Source organism: Prunus mume, linkage group LG4, assembly GCF_029339155.1.
Source record: "Prunus mume cultivar Tortuosa linkage group LG4, ASM2933915v1, whole genome shotgun sequence".
NCBI lineage: Eukaryota > Viridiplantae > Streptophyta > Magnoliopsida > Rosales > Rosaceae > Prunus > Prunus mume.
In genome coordinates, this window is record NC_142701.1 from 8,859,341 (window position 1) to 8,880,437 (window position 21,097).

The 21,097-nt window shown below is 33.9% G+C and overlaps 1 pseudogene; it reads left to right on the plus strand.

Moving 5' to 3' along the window:
• The first annotated feature begins 13,271 nt into the window (after positions 1-13,271).
• On the plus strand, positions 13,272-20,072 carry LOC148917851 (uncharacterized; annotated as a pseudogene).
• The last annotated feature ends 1,025 nt before the right edge of the window (positions 20,073-21,097 follow it).

A 21,097-nucleotide genomic window follows, 5' to 3' on the forward strand; every position in this document is an offset into this window, starting at 1 on the left:
GTGGCTTTATAAGGAGGAGAAGAGCCTGCCAACCAGATCACCTACCGCCGGTATAAAAAAATAAAAAAAATTGAGAAAAAATATAAAGATATGTGAGGCTTCAACAATAGCTTTTTCTTTTTTGGTCTGAGCTTTAACAATTGCTTTGTCTAACAAGTGGAAGAGAAAATGTCTCATGAGCCACATGACTTTCTATTTTTTTTCTTTTCGTTGTAGAATAATGATATTTTAATTGTTGTTATTGGTTTATAAATTCTTACGTTTGAGTTTGGTTATAATCAATCGTAATGAATTTGATCCTTCATCTTTGGGTCGACATTAAATTGGTCCTTGTTGTATGCTGACCAAATTTTCAATAAAAACTGATTACGTGTCATCATATGAGCCACTTTAAACGGATATTATCACCTAATTATAGTTCATTGCAATCATAATGAATTTGATCCTTCATCTTTGGGTCGACATTAATTTGGTCGTTGTTGTATGCTGACCAAATTTTCAATAAAAACTGATTACGTGTCATCATATCAGCCACTTTAAAGGGATATTATCATCTAATTATAGTTCATTTCAATCTTAAAAGTCATGTGTGTGGACCAAAAGATTAAGAACCACATTGATTGATTTGAACATTTAAAGACTGAATTGAGGACTTACGAATTGTTATGGTACCACTGGTGATAAAGTTATGGGACCATTGAAGATTTAGTGAGTTTGGTTAAGTCACTTGCAACCCGGGTTCCGTGTCTGATTTGATCTAAATATAATTTACTTTAATTTTTTTTTTCTGGCCCTTAATTTCTTGAAATGATTTCTTCCCATCAAAAGAGAAAAAAATAATATAAAAAAAAAAAATTAAAAAACTTGCTCTTTTATTTTATCATAATTTAAACTACAATGGAATGAGGTTTCTTATACACACTACTAAGGTGATATGGGGGTTTAAACTTGAGACTATCGATATACAAATCAAGGCCATTTTCCAATGAGCTAGACCTGTTGCTTAAAAAATAAATTTTAAAATTTTTGTTTTAAAAACTTATTTTATTTTGTTAGAGACAACAATGAAGCTAAGAATGACCAGGTCCAAATAGTAGAGCCCATTTATTGGGTTAAGGTTGTTTGACCTTGAATTGGAAAATTTAGGCTTGTAGCTTAGGCCTAACTTAAGCTTTATTATTAATTTTAGTCCACCCATTTTTGTCACAGAAATCGACCCAATAATACTTGTTGCAGAAAGCCCCAGGGCCAGAGCTAATTTGCGTGCACTTCAAAACGTCTAGTAGATGAATGAGAACCAAAACCAAAACCAAAAGGCACTCTCAAGTCTCACGTTCAACCAACTCTGCAATAAGCCCCACATGCCCTACACGAAGAATGATTAGATGTCACAAAGAAGGGCAACTCGGCCAACACAAAGAACAAGAGTCAGAAACGGACTTCCTTTTGTAAATGATCACTACTACAAAAAAGGCAAAAGACGACGGGAATTTACCGTTGTGTATTCGGTTTTCAAACCATCGTGAAATCGACCGACATCTATTTGGGTGTCAAACTACGACGGCTTTTCACCGTCATTGTTTATCTGTAACGACGACAATTTTTAAAGAAAATCGTCGTTTGTTTAGAGATAAAGATCATTAATTATAGGAGAAAGACGACTATTTTTTAATAAAACCGTCGTGTATTGTATATAAAGAGGACGATCTTTTATGAAAACCGTCGTGGATTGTTTATAAAGACGACGGTTTTTTATAAAAACGTCATCTTTACATATAATAGACGACGATTTTTTATAAAAAGCGTCATCTTTACATATAATAGACGACAGTTTTTATAAAAAGCGTCATCTTTACTTCATAATATACGACGGTTTTTATAAAAAGCGTCATCTTTACATATAATAGACAATGGTATTTTTATAAAAAGCGTCATCTTTACATATAATAGACGACGATTTGTATAAAAATCATCATCTTTACATATAATAGACAACTGTTTTTTATAAAAAGCATCATCTTTACATATAATAGACGACGGTTTTATAAAAGCGTCATCTTTACATATAATAGACAACCCTTTTTTATAAAAATCGTCGTTAATTATCTGTAAAGACCATGATTTATTATAAAAACCGTCGTCTAATAAGTTTCCAAACTGCTACATTTTAGTTCTTTTTTATTTCCTATGATGCTATACAACGATTTTAACTAGAAAACCAACCATAATGCTTTATTAATGAATATATACACTCAAAAATAGTTTCTTTCATAAAACTTGAAGATTCAATAGTTATTACAACACACATAATTCCTAACAAGACCTACGTACTCCTAATCCAAGCATTCCTCATCCAAACATACAAATGATGCACAACTGAAGTCTCCTCCATCATCCCTGTAAATAAATCAAAATGACAAAGAGAGAAAAGAAAAAAACTAAGATTATAAACATAAAAAATTAGGTGGAAGAGAAATTTTACCATTGGTCCATATTTCCATAGAAAACTTGTAAAATGAGCATAAAAAAGACCATCGAGAACCTGCAAATTTTCAACAACAAAAAAACATACGACTCACATAGAAAACCTGCAAAAGAAAAAGTTATAAATCTGCAAGCTTCCTCCTCATCTCCTGATAACCAAATCAGAAAATCTAAAAAGAAACTAGAAATATAAAAAAATATGTAAACAAACCAGACAAATCAAGAGAGACAAAATATGAAATTAGGGAGACAAAGAACATACCAGAAACGCAAAGAGACTAATTTAGATTTCACTAGCAAGATATAGAAGGGTATTAAGAGATTAGGTGACTTTCAAATCAAACCTTTCAACTAGCTTTGATTCTCAAATACAGAACATCCCTCTACATCTTATGGATCTGCAAAGACCTTAATCTCTCAACTCCTTCATGGATATCAATTTTTTGATAATTTTGTAGAGAGTTTCATGAGGGTGTTTTAGAGAGTGCAGGAGGGTTTCAAGGAGGGAGAGATAAGGTTTTCAGAGACGGGGGAAAATCTGAAAATTTGTCGAGCGCGAATTCAATTAAGTAGTCTTTTTTAGCGTGTTTTAAAAGACGACGCTTGTTAATGAGAGATAAGGTTTTCAAAGACGGATGAAAATTTGAAAATTTGTCAAGTGTGAATTCACTTAAGCGCCTATTTTTTAGGGTGTTTTAAAAGACGACGCTTTTTAAAAAAATTGTCATCTTTACACATAATAGACGACGGTTTTTATAAAAAGCGTCATCTTTTCATATAATAGACGATAGTTTTTTATAAACAGCATCATCTTTACATCTAATAGACGACGATTGTTTTATAAAAAGTCACCTTTACATATAATAGACGACGGTTTTATAAAAAGAGTCATCTTTATATATAATAGACGACGGCTTGTATAAAAATCGTCATCTTTACATATAATAGACGACGGTTTTTATAAAAAGCGTCATCTTTACATAATAGACGACGTTTTTTTTATAAAAAGCGTCATCTTTATTTCATAATAAACGACCATTTTTTAAACAAACCATCATCTTTACATATAATAGACGACACTAGTGGATACCACAAAATCTTATGTTATATTTAACGAAAGTATAAATAAACTCTTAATTGTTAGTGAATATATTGTTTTGATGACATACGTGCATTTTAAGAAACTAGTTTCAACGATCCAACCGTCAAACTTGTTTGTTTATACTTCAAGATCATATACACCAAAAATGGGAAAAAATAAACCTTCAGAGATTAAGTAACGGGACAAAAAATTTAGAGGGTTATAAATAAAAAATCATGATTTAACGGTTATTTTAACTCCGATTTTGATGATTTTTTACCGCTACACTCCTTGACCCTATTTCAATACAATGATTGAATTTGATCTTCAATTTAAAATATTTACACTAGTGGATACCACAAAATCTTATGTTATATTTAACGAAAGTAAAAATAAGTTCTTAATTGTTAGTGAATATATTATTTTGATGGCATACACATTCTAAGAAACTAGTTTCAATGATCCAACCTCAAACTTGTTTGTTTATACTTCGAGATCATATACGCCAAAAATTGAAAAAAATAAACATTTATAGATCAAGTAACAGGACAAAAAAATTTCGACAGTTACAAATGAAAAATCATGATTTAACGGTTATTTTAACTCTGATTTTGATGATTTTTTACCGCTACACTCCTTGACCCTATATGAATACAATGATTGAATTTGATCTTCAATTTAAAATATTTACACTAGTGGATACCACAAAATCTTATGTTATATTTAACGAAAGTATAAATAAACTCTTAATTGTTAGTGAATATATTTTTTTGATGGCATTCGCATTTTAAGAAACTAGTTTCAACGATCCAACCGTCAAACTTGTTTGTTTATACTTCGAGATCATATACGCCAAAAATATGAAAAAATAAACATTCAGAGATCAAGTAATGGGACAAAAATTTTAGACGGTTATAAATGAAAGATCATGATTTAACGGTTATTTTAACTCCGATTTTGATGATTTTTTACCGCTACGCTCCTTGACCCTATATGAATACAATGATTGAATTTGATCTTCAATTTAAAATATTTACACTAGTGGATATCACAAAATCTTCTATTATATATAACAAAAGTATAAATAAACTCTTAATTGTTAATGAATATATTATTTTGATGGCATACGCATTCTAAAAAACTAGTTTCAATGATCCAACCGTCAAAATTGTTTGTTTATACTTTAAGATCATATACGCCAAAAATCGAAAAAAATAAACATTCAGAGATCAAATAATGGGACAAAAAATTTCGACGGTTATAAATGAAAAATCATGATTTAACGGTTATTTTAACTCCGATTTTGATGATTTTTTACCACTACACTCCTTGACCCTATATGAATACAATGACTGAATTTGATCTTCAATTTCAAATATTTACACTAGTGGATACCACAAAATCTTATGTTATATTTAACAAAAGTATAAATAAACACTTAAGTGTTAGTGAATATATTGTTTTGATGGCATACGCATTCTAAGAAACTAGTTTCAACGATCTAACCGTCAAACTTTTTTGTTTATACTTCGAGATCATATACATCAAAAATCAGAAAAAATAAACATTCAGAGATCAAGTAACGGACAAAAAATTTCGACGGTTATAAATGAAAAATCATGATTAACGGTTATTTTAACAAACCATCATCTTTACATATAATAGAAGACCTTTTTTTTATATTATAAAAAACGGCATTTTTACATATAAAAGACGACTATTTTTTATAAAAAGCGTCATTTTTATATATAATAGACGACCATTTTTTTAAAAAACCATCATCTTTACTATAATAGATTTTTTTATAAAAATCGTCATCTTTATATAATAGACGATTTTTTTATAAAAGTGTCATCTTTGCATATAATAGATTTATGGTTTTTATATAAAAGCGTCATCTATTATATATAATAGACGACGGTTTTTATAAAAAAAACTTCATCTCTTATATATAATAGACAACGGTTTTTATAAAAAGCGTCATCTTTTCATATAATAGATAGCGGTTTTTTATAAAAAACGTCATCTTTACATATAATAGACTACGGTTTTTTTATTATAAAAAGCATCATCTTTATATATAATAGACGACGGTTTTTATAAAAAGTGTCATCTATTATATATATTAACGACGGTTTTTTATAAAAAGCGTCATCTTTACATATAATAAACGACGATTTTTATAAAAACGTTATCTTTACATATAATAGACGACAGTTTTATAAAAGCGTCATCTTTGCATATAATAGACGACGGTTTTTATAAAAAGTGTCATCTTTACAAATAATAGACGACGGTTTGTATAAAAAGCGTCATCTTTGCATATAATACACGACGGTTCTTTCAAAACAACCATGTCTTTACCAAAACAAGGACACTTGATTTTTAAAAGACGACGCTTGTCATACCTACTGTCGTTGTTTTTTGGTCAGATTTTAACTCTGAAGAAAACCTTTTTAATAAGACGACGCTTTTTTACTTGTGTGCGTCGTTATAAAAAAATTTAAATAGTACCTCCGTTTTTTTGTTGTTTAAGTCACTTGTCCACGACGGTTTTTTGTTGCTGTCATCTTTTTAAATACAACGACCGTTTTTTCTTCTACCCTCGTCTTTTTGTCGTCTTTTTCACTTTTTGTAGTAGTGGATATTGGACGAGGGGAATTCAAACACATGATCTCGGGTGCAGGGGTAACTATTTTTAAATCATATGAGTTACAAACCCCTAACAAGGGACTTCTTCATATAGTTTCAAGGCCTAAAATGGTTATATTAGTTACATATGATTAGGTGCCAATTGAGTCTCATATACCTTCAATTTAAACAAAACTTCTAGGCAAAGGACCCATTAATGTAGTAGTTTGGAGTCATTGCTCTCCCCCAGGCAAAGTCTTGGGTTCAAGTCCTAGCATCCGTGTAGTATGTGTAAGTTTAGTATATTACTGCCCTTCTCAACGAGAAAGTCCTAAACAAAAGAAACAAACAAACAAACAAACAAACAAAACTTCCAGTGCCATCTTTTATAAAATAAGATGGAAAAAATAGAGGACCAGGCAAAATAATACAGCAAATGCCACCATAATGGCAGGTGCTGTAATAACAAGAATATGAAGATGATAAACAATGATGACCAGAAGAAAGTCGGCAATTTTCACCCTATTGAAGATGGAATGCCATAATCTTTTTAGAGCCTTTCTATTTCTGCTCTAGTCATCATATTTTTTTTCTTAGATAGGGGCACCCCAACCAATATCACTACTACATTTTACTATTTGCGCGACAATATTTGCGCAAAAGACACTCCAACGAAAAAAAATATTTGCCTCGCAAAAAGATGAAAACATGCGCGACGAAAAGTTTGGTCGAGCAAAGATCCTTAGCGCGACAAATAAATGAATCGTCGCGCAAAGTGGGGAAGAAAACCCGGGTTTATTTTTTTGGGAGCCAATCATTTGCGTGACGAAAATTTTGGTATTGCAAAGTAACTTAGCGCGACAAATAAAAGATTCGCGCGCAAAGTTGGGAAGGAAAAACCGGGTTAATTTTTTGGCGCTAAATATTTGCGCTCGATAATGATCGTCGCGAAAGATATCTTGGGCGACGGTTTCAATTTCGTCGCATAAAAGTGGATAAAAACGTGTGACACCTTTTTTGGTGCCAAATACTTGTGCCACGAAGTATGATTCATCGCGCAAGGTTTGATGTCGGCAGTTCTTATGCGACGAAATTTGCGTATGCACAACGCCGTTAAGAGTTTGCGCGACGACAACGAAATTTCGTCGTGCGAAAGCCCGATGTTGATAAGTGGTTGCGCGATGAAATTATATTTATATTATGTTGTTAAATTGTGCGTGACGTAGCACAATGTGTTGTGATGTACGAAGTTAATTGAAATTAACTTCATACTTTTTTTTAGTAACACTTAGTTTTCCGTTCGAGATTAGTTGGATTTCGTGCATGAATGCGTAAAGCATCACTGCGGTCCAATTAATTCTTGAATTGTCCCATTATTTGGACAGTTTGGTAATGCATAGTGTTGTCACGTAATCTACGGCTACAGGCTTAGATTTCGATTGTGGATATTTCAGTATCATCTCAGTATGTTCTTCGGTGGTACGTAAGTATTTATACCTATGCCCACCTCAAGAACTGTATCGAGATCTTGTCAAAATTTATCCACGTTGAAATCTAATCTCATGTAGCCGTAGGTTACGTGACAGGACTATGCATTCCCGAATGGGATAGGGCCCTTATCGGAGGCATAAAGTGACATTATAACTTTGTATGAAGTTGTTGTGGTTGTTGTGTTGTGATTGTGATTTCAACAATTATGAGCAAAATGTGGATACAGAACCCGAATAGATGCGCAGATGAATGCTTGGATGGAATCGAGGATTTTATTAAGTTTGCACGTAGACACAACCCGGGTGCAACTAGAATCCGTTGTCTTTGTAGGAGGTGTAACAACACATTGTGGGAGAAAATTGAAAATGTTGGCTTTCATTTAGTAAGGAATGGAATGATTGAGACATATAGTATTTGGAACCTTCATGAGGAACAATTAGACAATGCTTCGTCTTCAAATGTCACAAAGGTGGACAATGTTGAATCTATTGTGGATCCTAATGAACAAGTCATGAATATTATAAATGATGTTTTTCTATTTGCATCAACCAACATCAATCAAGAAGGGGAAGATGACGTGCCTACCCCAATAGACAGTGCAGAGTTCGAACAATATGAACAACTGTTAAAAAATGCCAACCAAGAGTTATACCCGGGGTGCGAGAGATTTTCCGTTCTCACGGCGATTGTGGAGCTAATGCACGGAAAAATAAAGTATCGTATGTCGAACCTGTGTTTAGATTACTTTTTGGGAGTTTTCAATAGAATACTTTCGAAGGACAATTGTTTGCCGAAAGACCATAGACACGAGCAAAAGGTGTTGAATGGTCTTGGATTGGGTTATGAAAAAATTCACGATTGCAAAAACAATTGCATGTTATTCTACAAAGAGTATGAAACATTGGATACATGCCCTATATGCAATGAGTCGAGGTTCAAAATGACATCTGAAAATAGAATGACTAAGATCTCACAAAAAGTTATGCGTTATCTGCCCTTGAAACTCAGGCTGCAAAGATTGTATATGTCGATGCATACTACCACAAGACATGAGATGGCATAAGGAAAAACGAGTAGACGACGATGTGATGCGGCATCCTGCATATGGAGAGGCATGGAAAGAGTTCGATCGAAAATTCCTCGAGTTTGCTGCTGATCCCCAAAATGTTAGATTGAGACTGGCCACCGATGGATTCAATTCGTACAGGGTTCTAAACCAACACCACAACACTTGGCCGATTTTCGTAATCCCATATAATTTGCTGCCTGGGAAATGCATAAAAAAAAGTACATGATGATGACTATTTTGATAACTGAGGATCTTGGCAGGTCAATCGATGTTTACTTAAGGCTGTTGGTTGATGAGCTCAAAGGATTTATGGACAAACGATGTGGGCACGTACGATAAATCCACTAGGAAGATGTTAACTTTAGGGCAGCAGTTATGTGGACTGTGAATGATTTTCCGGCATATGCAATGGTTTATGGGTGGAGCACAAAGGGTTATATGGCATGCCCTATATGCAACAAAGATGTAACTTTTGGTTGGCATGCTAGAAAAGTTTGTTATCTTGGTCATCGGAGATGGTTGCCATGGGATCACGAGTGGTGAGAAAGGGATAAAGAATTCGACGGGAACACAGAGCATCGCCTCATACCTAGAGAATGGTCCTGTGATGAGATCTTGGAACAAATTAACCATTTGGATTTTGCTCCGTTCAAGAAAACAGTTAGTCAGACCAGACCTTCTACACATTTAAACAGAACGCACAAGTCTACGTTTTTTGAGCTCCCATATTGGTCAAAACTAAAATTGAGGCACAATCTCGATGTTATGCATGTTGAGAAAAATGTCTTTGACACATTAATGGGCACGATTCTAGATATCGAGGGCAAGAAAAAGGATACGATCAAAGCTCGTCTTGATTTGGAAAGAACGGGCATACGAAGAGGTTTATGGATGAACAGGGACAGTGATAAAGCTAGAAGGGATCCTGCATTTTTTTCCATGAAACTGAATGACAAAAAGATTTTCTAAAATTTGTATCGTCTGTAAAGTTTTCCAATAGGTATGCTTCTAATATCGCGCGTTTCATGAATATTTCCAGGGGTAAATTTACTAGACTAAAGAGCCATGACTGCCATGTGTTTATGCAACACCTATTTCCTGTGGGTATTTGACACATTTTGCCTGAAGATGTAGTAAAACCAATCATGTTGTTGTCCATATTTTTTTTCCCAACTGACAGCAACAACGTTGCGAAAGATAGACATTAATCAGTTGCAAGTCCTATGCAAGTTTGAGATGATATTCCCTCCTGCTTTCTTCACAAGTATGATCCACGTAATGGTTCACTTGCCAGAAGAGGCATTGCTTGCTAATCCAGTCAACTATCGCTGGATGTATCCAATAGAAAGGTATATAATCCTCATCATTTGTTTATGCATCCTTATCCCACGCTTGCTAATTTGTATCGTTTCGTATTATTTTGGCAGGCTTCTCAGAGAGCTGAAAAAAACTATACACAATAGGGCAAAGCCCAAAGGATCGATTACAGAGACTTGGGTTCAATATGAGTCGCTTACTTTCTGTGGAATGCATGTGGACACAGCTTTCAATCTTCCTCAGCGCAATAATGACGGAGGTGTGAGAAATGAGAAACTTTCTATTTTTGCCCAAAGTGCACGACCCTTTGGAGATCCTGCACGGGAGAGTCATTTTTCAGAAATGACATGGAGGTAGCGCATTGGTTCGTACTGAACAATTGTGATGAGATAATGGCCTACTTAGATGAGCATGAAGAGATGATGAAGCGTCACATTTAAAGGCCAAGAAACACCGTGAATTATTTCCACAATGGTTTTTGGAATATGTAAGTTATAAGAGTTTTCTACACATTTGACATATATATTGTACTATTTAATTTTCTCAAACTAACATGTGAATGTTTTTGTATAATATTAGGTGAATAAGTTGAAATCATCGAATTCTCCCACTTACAGTGAAGAGTTATATAACTAGTCGTTCGGCCCGATTTGCGCTGAATTATTCTAGGGTTGCCATGTTAACGGCGTCAAGTTTTTCGGACTGCACGAGATGACAAGTTGTGTACGCAAAACAGCAGTGTCCATGTCCCAGTGGAGGCAAAAGTACGGACATTGATTTCTATGGCAAACTCACAACTGTCGTGCAATTGCTTTACAAAGACCGATACCAAGTGATCATGTTTAAGTATCGATGGTTTGATACAAACCCAAATAGGCAGGGAAGTGTTAAAATCGACCATGGCTTACTATCTGTGAACATGAATAGAACTTGGTATGATGACAACCCTTACATTTTGGCAAACATGGCAACACAGATTGTGTATCTAGATGACCTTAAAGTTGGGAGCGGTTGGAAAGTTGTTCAAAAGATGGATCAAAGGAACGTGTATGCTATACTAGAACTAGACCCAACTGACAACGACGTCAACAACGTCACTGACCAACGTTTCAAATCTTCAATGGAAAATGATGCGGAAACACTTCGAGATACAAATGTTATACAAGAACCGTTTCAGATACAAGGAGTTTCTTCAATCGAAATACCGATTCAGTCAATTACAATTGACCTCGGTGATCTTCCACGATACGATGTTGCAGTGGGCCCGAACACCGACGATGATGTAGTTATAGAGGAGAATGATTGGGAGACTGAAAGTGATGATAGCGACGATAACGAAAGTTATTATAGTTCAGAAGTTAAATAATGCAATTTATTTCGACTTGCCATGTAAAACATAATAAATGAATTTTTTTGTAATTTCATTATGTTAGTCTAAAGATTTTGGCAAATATGCTTGTTTGAATATATGTACTTGTTATATCCAAATTAAACCTTATATATGTGGAGAAATGAAACATTGTTAAATAAATTGAGCTACAAAAGAAAATGAGAAATTAAAATAAATTGAGCTATAAAACACTGTTAAATAAATATATCCAAACCATTTTGGTAATATTTTTGAAAATTGTTTGTAGAGAACATTTTCTCAACAAAGGAAAACGAGAAACAACGACATTCCCTTAGCAAAATAAAAGGAAAGAAAAATGAAAATGAGAAGCGGCTTCTTTTAAGTTGATACTACATAATATATTAATACATTAAAATTACATATAATAGGAGCTCTTGATTAATACTAAATATGACGGCCACATTTTTTTTTTTGGGGGTTCATTATAATTAATAATTTGATAAACCACGGGTTTTATTTATTTATTATTTTATGTTCCTTGTTGAATTATTTGTTTGATAATCCTTTAGCTATTGATGTCTAGTTTCAAATTTGCTATCAATATATATGGTCCAATTCTTTAAATTTGCTATCAATATATATGGCCCAATTCTTTTTATATAATTTTGTTCAAGACTTGTGACATCTAAAATCTCAGAGCCGCCCTTACAATGAGTAGTTTTAAATTTGCTATCAATATATATGGTCCAATTCTTTTTATATAACTTTGTTCAAGACTTGTGTCACTTAAAATCTCAAAGATGCCCTTACAGTGGAAAAGAAAGATGAAAAATTATTGTATAATCACCCTTTCGTCTTGAGGTCTTCTTATACGTAGTGTTTAAAAATATATATAGAATCATTTCAAATTAAATAACTCATTAAATAGTCTTTGGTAGGGGTGTGTATTATTTCAAAACCAATGTAATTTAGCCAATTCACATCTGATCCAATATATATTGAATCATGATTTTTTTTCAATCTAATCCGATCGGACTAGAGGTTTAAATTCAATATTTGATTCAATTGATATTGGATTGGATGATCAGTTTTCATAATTAAAAAACATAATAATGAAATATGAAACATTTATCGTTATGTTTAATCTAACCAAAATATTTTAATAGACGTAAATCTAAAATATAAATGATATGCTAGAGAAAATTGTTTTGATTCTATAATATATTAAACCTTAATATTTATTGGATGATCAGTTTTCATAATTAAAAAACATAATAATGAAATATGAAACATTTATCGTTATGTTTAATCTAATCAAAATATTTTAATAGACGTAAATCTAAAATATAAATGATATGCTAGAGAAAATTGTTTTGATTCTATAATATATTAAACCTTAATATTTATTTTGAGACCAATTTATATATATCGTCGCGTATAGTTGTAATTTTGCACGAAGAAATATTCTCGCGACTAAATTTGCAATTTTGCGCGACAATAATATATATTGTCGCGTAAAGTTGTAATTTCATGAGACCAATATATATATATATATATATATATATCATCGCGTAAATTTTTAATTTCGCGCGACAAAAACGTATATCGTTGTGTAGTTGAATCCTAGGAGGTAGTCACCTGTAGAACTTCAAGTAACGAGAAGGGGTGAAATTACTGTCTTTAGGACATTGCATCAAATATGCAAGCCTCAATCTCGAATTCAAGTCAATTTCATTTATTGTTTATATATTGTATTCTGTATTACAGTTTATTATAAATTCTATTTATATAATTGTTTTAATTAGTCACTGATTGTTGTTTTTCCAACAATCTAAAGACAGTAATCGATGGATTCACAATCATCAGTGACTGTGAATGGGGTGACTAAGAATCCTCATGACGAGAAGCCTGAGAAGTTCAAGGGAATTGACTTCAAGAGATGGCAACAGAAGATGTTGTTTTATCTCACAACCATGAATCTGGCACATGTTGTCAGAGAGGAGGCTCCCAAATCAGGAGAAAATCCAATGTCTAAGGAAACAATGATGACCATTGAGGCTTGAAAACAATCTGATTTCCTGTGCAGAAACTACATCCTTAACAGGCTTGATGATACTCTGTATGACATTTATTCGTCATACAATTCTGCAAAGGAAGTTTGGGAATTACTTGAGAAAAAATACAAAACAGAAGATGCTGGTGCCAAAAAGTTCGTGATTGGCAAATTTCTCAAGTATGCCATGGTTGATTCAAAGACTGTTATTAAACAGGTTGAAGAACTTTAAATTCTGATCCATGATTTGCTTGCAGAAGGGTGCTCTATTAATGAACACTTCCAGGTTGGAGCAATCATAGAGAAACTGCCTTCATCATGGAAAGACTTCAAAATTTACTTAAAGCACAAGCGCAGAGAGATGTCTATGGAGGATCTAATTTTGAGGCTTCGAGTTGAGGAGGATCACAGGAAAGGTGACAAGGGTGAAGTGCCTATCATGGAAGCCAAAGCCAATGTCGTTGAGACATCAAAGCCAAAATTCCAGAATAACAAGGGCAAGAAAGTTGCAAAGAACTATGGCAAAACTCATGCACCAAAAGGCAAGGATTTCAAGAAAATCAAAGGTGCTTCTGGGTATGTGGAAAACCAGGGCATAAAGCACAAGATTGCCGCCACCGAAGAGACCAAAATCCAACCAATCCTCAAGCCAGCGTGGTGAAGTCAATGAACATTTTGTGGTTGTAGTGTGCGAAACCAATCTAGTTTACGATACTAAGGACTGATGGTTGATACAGGTGCTACTAGGCACATTTGTGGTTCAGAAATCTGTTTACGATTCTGAGCAGAATTCTAGTGGTGAGAAATCAGACATGGGAAATGCCTCTGCATCTGTAGTTGAAGGCAAAAGCAATGTCTGAAGTTTCACTACAGGAAGGTTTTAACCTTTTTGGATGTGCTGCATGTTCCTGAAATTAGGAAGAACTTAGTGTCTGGCCCAATTCTTAGTAAGAAGGGTTTCAAACTTGTATTTGAATCTGACAAGTTCATCCTAACCAAAGGAGGGCTGTTTGTAGGAAAGGGTTACCTTGCTGATGGCTTGTTCAAACTCAATGTAACTGGCAATGATGCTTTTAATAATAATATAAATAAGGTTTCCGTTTACTTTGCTAAGTCTTCTAATATTTGGCATGCTAGATTAGGTCATGTAAATTATCGATCTATGCATAGAATGATGCATCTAGGTTTATTGCCTAAATTTGATATTGACTTTGATAATAAGTGTGAAACTTGTACAAAATCCAAGTTTTCTAGGCAAACCTTTAAATCTGTTCAAGGAAGATCAAATAAATTACTTGGATTAATTCATAGTGACCTTTGTGACTTTAAATCTACACCAACTCATGGTGGGAAAAATTATTATATAACATTTATAGATGATTGCAGTAAGTATTGTTATGTATACTTAATACATAGCAAGGATGAAGCCTTACAGATGTTTAAGACATACAAGGCAGAAGTTGAGAATCAACTTGATAGAAAAGTGAAAGTACTTAGATCAGATAGAGGTGGAGAATATGAGTCCACTGCATTTTCTGATTTTTGTGCAACTCATGGAATTATACATCAAACCACTGCACCATATACACCGCAGCAAAACGGTGTAGCAGAAATGAAAAATAGAACTTTCAATGATATGATAAATTCCATGTTGAATAGCTCTGGGCTTCCCCATAATCTGTGGGGTGAAGCCTTACTCACTGCAAATCACATCTTGAACAGAATTCCACATAAGAAGAGTAAACAATCTCCTTATGAAATGTGGAAAGGACGGATTCCTACATACAAGACACTGAAAGTGTGGGGTTGCCTAGCTAAAGTACAAGTACCCTTACCAAAAAGGGTAAAACTTGGACCTAAAACTATTGATTGTGTTTTCATAGGTTTTGCTAACACAAGTGCTGCATATAGATTTTTAGTTATTAAATCTGATATTTCTGATATACATGTTAACACAATTATAGAATCTGTTGATGCTGATTTCTTTGAGGAAATTTTTCCTTACAAAGAAAAGAGGTCCAGTTCAAACAAAAGGAAAGTATATGATGGAAATCCTAATGAACCATCCTCTTCAGGTGTCCAAGAAAAGGAAGTGGAACCTAGAAGAGGAAAGATGACTAAAACACCAAAAAGTTTTGGACCAGATTTTATAAGTTTCCTGATGAAGAAGAACCACAAACTTATAAGGAAGCTGTGGCTTCACCTGAGGCTCCTTTATGGAAGGAAGCTGTTAATAGTGAAGTAGAATCCATTATGCAGAACCATACGTGAGAATTGGTTGATTTACCACCTGGTAACAAACCAATTGGATATAAATGGATTTTTAAAAGAAAGCTAAAAGCCGATGGTACTATTGATAAATACAAGGCACGTTTAGTTGCTAAATGGTATCGGCAAAAGGAAGGGTTGGATTATTTCGACACTTATTCTCCAGTATCAAGAATTACATCTATAAGGATATTAATTGCTATAGCTGCAATACACAATATGGACATACATCAAATGGATGTAAAAACAGCTTTCTTAAATGGGGAATTAGATGAAGAAATATACATGGAACAACCAGAAGGTTTTGTGGTAAAAGGTCAAGAAACTAAAGTCTGTAAACTTGTTAAGCCTTTATATGGACTTAAACAAGCTCCAAAACAATGGCATCAAAAGTTTGATCATACAATGATGTCACACGGATTTAAGATCAATGAATGTGACAAGTGTGTTTACATAAAAAACAACAACAATTCTTGTGTTATTGTATGTTTATATGTTGATGACATGCTCATAATGGGAACGAGTAAGGATGCGATAAATTCTACAAAGAAGATGTTGAATTCAAGTTTTGACATGAAAGACTTAGGTCAAGCTGATGTCATATTGGGAATTCAAATCAAAAGAAATAATGATGGGTATATTCTTACTCAATCCCATTATGCAGAAATTTTTTTAAGAAAGTTTGGTCAATTTGACTGCAAACCTGCTGTGACTCCTTTTGATGTAAATTGCAAGTTAAAAAAGAATAGTGGAGATGCAATTTCCCAATTGGAGTATTCCCAAGTAATTGGGAGCCTAATGTATTTAATGAATTCTACTAGGCCAGACTTAGCTTATTCAGTAAGCAGGCTTAGTAGATACACAAGCAATCCTGGACATGATCATTGGGAGGCACTAATCAAGGTGCTAAGATATTTGAAATACACCCAAGACTATGGATTGCACTACACTAGATATTCCACCAGTTCTAGAAGGCTATAGTGATGCAAATTGGATTTCTGACAGTACAGAAACCAAATCAACTAGTGGATATGTATTTACATTAGGTGGAGCTGCAGTATCTTGGAAATCCTCTAAACAGACATGTATAGCACGCTCTACAATGGAATCAGAGTCTGTAGCCTTGGATAAAGCTGTGAAGAAGCAAAATGGCTGAGAAACTTCCTAAAGGACATTCCAATGTGGCCTAAGCCTGTGACAGCAATTTGTATACATTGTGATAGTATGGCAGCACAAGCAAGAGCCAAGAGTGGTGTATACAATGGAAAGTCAAGACATATCAGGCGTAGGCATAATACAATTAGACAATTGCTCTCAAATGGAATTATATCCATTGACTATGTGAAGTCAAAGGAAAATATTGCAGATCCTTTGACAAAAGGCCTACCAAGAGAGCAAATCAAATTTACATCGAGGGGAATGGGATTGAAGCCAATCCAATGAATCAAACCTGACGGAAACCTAACCTAGTTGATTGGAGATCCCATGGTCTAGGTTCAATAGGCAAACTGGTTGGGTAAGATTCAAAAGTTGAACACACAATTTAACTCATTCCTATGATGATTAGTGTGTTGTCTGTTGATGTGAAGGTTATGCTTTGCATTTAATGACACTAATATCTTATTAAGAGGAGTTTAGGCAGAAAACTCTTAATTGGTGTCACCTATATGGGAGTAAATGTGGGGTCGCATTTATGAGAACGGAAAATAAAAGGCTAAGTTCTCTAAAGCTCTCATGAAACCTGGGATATGTTTAGGACCAAAATGAACAAAAACGTATGAACTAACGTTTGTTAGGATGTTATATGTGTGAGACATATTGTCTAGGTTTACTATAACGGTGAACAGTTCAAGATCAACTATATCCACTGCGTCATCAAGTAAATCCGATATGTTTTCACTAGGGTAAGTTCAAGTCCAAAAGACATTTTTCCTGATGTATATAACATCTGTTTCCTCTCAAATACATTACATACATTTAGCAGTAAAAGTATAACATTTCAAATGTGGGGTCTAGAATTTCGATTCAAATGTGGGGTATTGTTGGAAGTTTGAATGAAATTCAAGAACCTTTGTCCCACATTGCTAGAAAGTAGAAAGAGTGAGGTCCTTATAAGTGTGGAAGTGTCACACTTAGTAAATGGAAGTAAGCCAAGTGCAAGCAATTTGGGCTTCAAAAACGATTTGGGCTTTGAATATTATATAAAAATATATAATATTTAATGGTCAAAAAGATGGGCCTTGGGCCTTGGGGCACTTTTAGATTTAAAATTATTTTTTGGTTTCGAATTAATAATTTTATATTAATTCGGATTAGTTTTATTAACTGTTTTCTAACAATTGTGACTCTTCTGATAAGGTTTCAGAAGTTTATTTAAATCAAACAAGGCCTCATACGTTCGATACAGAAAAAGCATTCACAAGCATCTCATCTTGTCTGAGAGGAAAACAAACAACGTTCGCCAAATTCTAAGTCCGAGTGCTAGGGCTTAGAATACAGATAGTTGAATCCTGGGAGGCAGTCACTTGTAGAACTTCAAGCACCGAGAATGGGTGAAATTACTGTCTTTAGGACATTGCATCAAATCTGCAAGCCTCTATCTCGAATTCAAGTCAGTTTCATTTATTGTTTATATACTGTATTCTGTATTACAGTTTATTATAAATTCTATTTATATAATTGTTTTAATTAGTCACTGATTGTTGTTTTTCCAACAGTATACTCAGCTAATTAAACAATGAAGTCTACTCAAAGGAACTGTCTCTGACAACCAGTTGGTTTGAGCCATGCCAAATCGTATTTTCCAGTCTCAAATGGATTTGAGTTCTTCACAAACGTTGTTCCTCTATATGTGTAGAATAACATATTAAAATTTAGTAGCATTTGGATAAATATAGCATGCTCTGATCATCACACATCAAAGCAAGATAGAAGAAGAAGATAAATGGCATGCTGGACAAAATTTGTTAAGTTAATGGAGATGCATGAGTCAGCATGGAGGCCTGGGCTTATTAAAAAAAATGAATGATAAAATAAGCTTGCTGATGGAGGGAAACAAGTTTTGCTTGGATGATATTTTGAATTACCCAAGAAGTTTAAAGCAACTTTTCTGGTTTTGCTTGCTTTTTCATCAACCCACTCACCAAAATCAATAGCAAGTGGGTACTTCTCATTGGTTGTTGGTCCCAAGACTCAACCCACTTCATTTTCTCTATAAATAAAAAGAGAAGCCATCAACAATCAACAAACACAACTCTCTCAAACATGCTCAACATCTTCAACACTTGAAAACCTCAAGCTTGAAACAACTTACCTTTCCTTCAAGATAATCATTTGACAACTCCTGATTGTTATCTTTTTATTTTTATGCTCTGTCAACACTTGGTATTGATACCTAGTAACTAGGTTAAATCCTTTACTTTTTCTGTACCAAGTCTGAATAGAGAATTTTCAAGCTATGTTGTTTACTTTTATTCCAATATTTATATGAATAGAGAAATCTTCATATAAACATTCATCATTTTCATTACTGTCATTTACTTTTCAAGTCTATAGCTACAATGACTTGAGTAGAGAAATCCTCAGTTTAGGATAAATATTTGTCATTTACTTTGAGTTTGCATTGATAATGAACTAAATCGAGAAATCTTCAGTTCCATATCATGTCTCTCATTTTTAATTCTGTTTTTTTATTTATTTTCTGCTTGTTCTTATCTTCGCACTAGAAAAATATTGAAATCCTCTTCATTGAGGCAAATAAAATAACTTATATTGGGCCAGTTCCCCACCCAACTCACTGATGCAGGAACATGGGGGTGGATCAGGAATCAGGATAGATATTTACCATTTAATTAGTTATTTCATGATATATATTGATATTTTCTTATTTAGGTAGTTGTAGAATATATATATATATATATATATCTTTTATTATTTATATGTGATTTTATAATTAATTAGTTTACTTTTGGACCAAGTAGCCTTGGTGCCCAAGTCTAGCCTATAAATATGGCTAATGTAATAGTTGTAGGGGACTTTCGATGATGATTATTGAAATAAATAATTTGTAGCATGGATTTGCTACAATATTTGTGAGTTTGCATTAGCCCTTGACTTCGGTGCTCGTGTGTGTTGTTGGCGACCTATGTCCGGACCCCGATCCCCATCAATCACTATTGATTGATTAGAGTTGATATTGGAGTGCATTTTACATTTTTTCAATCACTTTCTGTAGGAGCTTTCGCAGCCAACAGTGGCACGCCTATGCAAACAACACGAAAATTCCGCGACCAACACCAGGCCACCACGAATGAATTTTTCAGGGTAGAACAAACAGGGACATTGAAGGATTGAGGAAAAACAGAGACACGAGATATGAAGCCATACATAATATTGTTCAACTTCATTGAGCAAGGCAAGCATTTTTCCTCTTTTTTTTTTTTTTTTTTTTGTGAAATTACAAGGACAAAGATTACATTGAGGACTCTTTGTTTATCTTCAAGCGCCCTTCACCAATTAATTCCAGTTTGGTAGACATATCGTTAAATGTTGAAAATAATTTCTCACGATCCTGCATCAACCTATTGTATTTATCCCAGCTCCATTTATTCACTCACTAAACTGTCCACACTTGGTGCATGCCCAATAAGAACGACGTTAATTGTCGGCTGATCGGAATATTCTAAATTCCAAACCAGCACCATCACATTTTTTCCTACAATGTTTAGCATATATCGAACGTCACTACTGCTGCTGTTGCTCGACATTCTGTTTGTCAAAGTTCATGCTCATGATCATCCTCAAAACAAAGGATATTACTAAGAAGAACAATTTACAACTATTAAGAAAAACGAACGGAAAAATTCAGAAAAATAGAAGCCAAATGAAACAATCACTACTACAAAAAGTGAAAAAGACGACCAGAAAAAAACGACGGTCCAACAAAAAACCATCGTTGTGTTTGAAAAGACGACGGTTTTATAAAACCGCCGTGTATTATTAACTTAAACAACTAAAAAATGAAGATTATAAAGAATGTTCTGAAAAAACGACACACCTAATTTAAAAACCGATGTCTTATTGAAAAAGGTTTTCCTCAAAGTAAACTCTGAGCCCAAAAACAACGGTAGAAGGTATGAATCCACCGACGTAGAAAGTAAAGACGACGGTGTAAATAAATAGCCGCCGTTTTTACTCCGTAAGAAACACAACCAAGTTTTTGTATCCGGCATCGTATAATTTCAAAAGAATCCACGGAGGTAAATTACAAAACACCGCCGTATTAAATAAATGTACACGACAGTAAAGATAAATTTATCGACTTATTTCTTGTAGCATACTACGACGGTATCT